This window comes from Otolemur garnettii, unplaced genomic scaffold, assembly GCF_000181295.1.
Source record: "Otolemur garnettii isolate 467f Iridium unplaced genomic scaffold, OtoGar3 scaffold00153, whole genome shotgun sequence".
In the NCBI taxonomy this organism is placed as follows: Eukaryota; Metazoa; Chordata; class Mammalia; order Primates; family Galagidae; genus Otolemur; species Otolemur garnettii.
Genome location: NW_003852548.1, coordinates 70,212 through 73,552, shown reverse-complemented (window position 1 = coordinate 73,552; position 3,341 = coordinate 70,212).

The window sequence follows — 3,341 nt, the reverse complement described above, 5'->3', positions numbered from 1 at the left end:
TCCCCCATTCCCCCACCACTTTTGTGTACCTAAGAGTGGCCGGATGGTCTCTGAGCCTTCCTCGCCTTCGTGTGTGTGCAGATATGTGCAGGAGGCAGCTGGTTGGGGAGACTGGGTGGCAGTCAAGGAGTCAGAGGGAGGCCAGGCAACCTTCTGTGACCTCAGCAATGCTTATGTGACATCATTCCTGACCTTAGCTTCAGCCCCTGCCTTGGGAGGAGGACTTAGGGTCTCCCTACCTTGCCTAGTGAACTGAAACAGCTGCCAAACTTCTGACCTTTCAGATGACCAAACTCCTGAATTCTCCCTCGCTGAGTTAGCCCACCTAAAGCAACTTCAGTGCCATTGACTGTGCTTGGAACTTCTTTCCAAAAAATATTTAATTCATGATCTTTAAAAACTTTTGAGGCACATCGGTTGAAAATCATTGCTCTAGGGGGAATCAGGGCCTGATGCTGGCAGCCAGGCTCAGTGACAGCATGAAGGCCATTCCCAGGCCATGCCTTCCACCATGCTCCCATCAGCCAGCCATAAACAAAGTGCTAAGGTTGAGTCATTTGAAAACTGTAAATAATTCCTTTGCCCTTGCTTCACTTGAGCAATAGGTGTAAAATCACTATTTTCACATACACGTTAACTTAAGGTATGACATTAAGTTAAAAATGACATTTATGTTACACTCAAAGGGTCTAGCGCCACCAGGAGTGTGGGCCATAGGCATATACCTATGGGGGGAGGAAGAGGAATTGAGTGGGATTTCAGGAAGGAGGAGGTGGCCAGTGCACATGCTCTCTCCATTCAGCACTGGTGACTAGCCCTGGTTCCGGACTTCATCTGTGAGAACTGAGCTTGGGAGATTGAACAAGTTCCTCCAAGATACTCAGATGAAAAAGAGAGCACTCACGTTGTACAGCCTGGACTCGGCTTCTACCCCTGGCCACGAGGTCTGCAGGCAGGAAATGCCACAGAAGGACATGTGCTGTGGAGATTGAGCCATAGAATTAGCCCTTCAATGTTTCCTCAACCAAGTTCAGTAACAACTCAGTCAACGGTATTGATTGCCCTTTAGAGTCTGTTCTGAAAATCGTTTCAGGCTGGGCGTGCTGGCTCATGCTTGTATTCCTAGCACTCTGGGAAGCCGAGTCAGATGGATTGCCTGAGCTGGATTCAAGACCAGCCTCAGCCAGAGGAAGACCCTGTCTCTAAAAATAGCCAGGTGCTGTGGCAGGTGCCTGTAGTCCCACCTACTTGGGGAGGCTGAGGCAAGAGATTGCTTGATCCCAAGATTTTGAGGTAGTTGTGAGCTGTGAAAACAGCCCTCTACTGGGGGAAGTGAGACTCTGTCTCAAAAAAAAAAAAAAAATCAATTCAGAGAACAATTACTGTATGAAAAATATGAGCCTTCATTTTTCTGTTTCTTAGTAGATGCCACCATATTTCTTTCAGTACTAGGAGCAATGTTTGAAAATGCCAGCTCCCTTAGTGCACTCACTTTAGCTCTGAGTATGACATTTTTTAAATCTGCTAACTAACAGGTCAATATGACACCTCTAGTATATTATTTTACATTTAACTTATATTTTTTGATATCTCAGTAGATATTTTTCAAAAAGAATGTTTTTGAGACATTGTCTCACTCTGTTGCCCCAGGGTAGAGTCCAGTGACAACATCATAGCTCACAGCAACTTCAAAAGTTTGTCCTCAAGTGATCCTTCTGTCTCAGCCTCCCCATTAGCTGGGATTATAGGCTAATAGTACCTGGGATACCACATCTGGCTAATTATTGTACGTTTTTTAGAGATGGGGTCTTGCTCTTGCTCAGGCTGGTCTCCAACTACTGGCCTTAAGCAATCCACTGCCTTGGCCTCCCAGAATGCTAGGATTACAGGTGTGAGACACCTGTGAGTCCAGCCAATGTTAACATTTTATATTAGAAATATATGTATTATATATATATATAAGAAATATATTAACTCTTTGTACATGTATATCATTTTTGGTGCAAAATGTCTTTCCTTTCTCACGTTATGGTCTACAACTTTTTAGTATAAAAACTGTGTAAGGCCGATTAGGGAGGAGCAAGATGGTAGCTGACTAACGACTTCCTTGCAGCTGGGCACAGTGAGTCCAGGGAGAGGAGACTACAGGCAGATCTGGCTGGTGGGATCGGCCCAGAAACATCCCTTTGGAGACACAGTTGTCAGCGAGGGACTTCTGGACCTCATAAGGAGGACAAAAGCAGTGGAGAAGTGGCAAGTGTTTGTGTGTGTTCGTTGGGTCTATCCCACCAGCACCTATAAGTACAGCAGCTCTGAGACTGCAAACTGGAATGGCCTTACCTGTGAGCTGTTTGGGTACTTTTTTGGACTTGGCACTCAGTTGTACTACCTAGGAGAACTTGGGGAAGTGTGCGGAGGACTTAAAGCATTGTCTACGGCCCCAGACTAAGTTGCTGAGCCAGACAGAGCTAATTAGTGTTCGGCTGTGGGCTGTGTGGAGCCAGTGACAAGTGCTTTCCTGGGAAAGCTTCTGCTTAGCCCAGGTTGGCAGTTTAAAGTGCCTTTTAAGCCAGTTGTGGTAAGATGTAGGCTCTCTACCCTACGTGGTTTGAGAAATCAGCAGTGGCCTCCAGTCTCCATCTCTTTATAGCTGTATCAGCATTTTGATTAACATCTCATACCCCAGAAGATCACCTGTTGCCCAGACAATATTAGCAGGACATATATACTGCTTTGGTTTTTCTTTTTTTCTTTTTCTTTTTTTTTTTTTTCTGTTTGGTTGGTTTTTTGTTTTTGTTTTTCTTTCTTATTTTTTTTTTTTAATTTCAACATTTTCCTTATAGACTTTTTTCGTTTCTTTCTTCATTTTTCTAATTTAAAAATAATTGTCCATTGTTGCCTTTTTTAACACTTAGAACTTCATCTCTGCTAGTGTTTCTACCCCTGTTATTTGGCTTTTTACACAATTTTATCCTATAAGGTTTTTGTTTGCTTGTTTAGGTTTGATTTATAGCATTTTTGTCTTTCTTCTCTACTTGGTGGAGGTGGGGTACTGTGTCTGAACTGGTAACCTCAAGGGAACTACCCAAACCGGCACCCCCAGAGGTTGGAGGCTCCTAAGGTTGGATCAAAGTACCCTCATGTACTCCTATATTGCTCCTGTCTCTCTCTTTCTGTGCCTCTCTTCTCTTTCTTAATATTCCAGTTTACCCAACCCCTTTCCTTTCTCTGTTTCTCCCCCCCCCTGCTGTTTTTTCCCCTTTATTCTCTTCCTCCTCTTCAATCTTTTTATCCTTCTGGTCCTATAGCAAAAGGACTCATCAAAACCCTAGTCCAGGCTC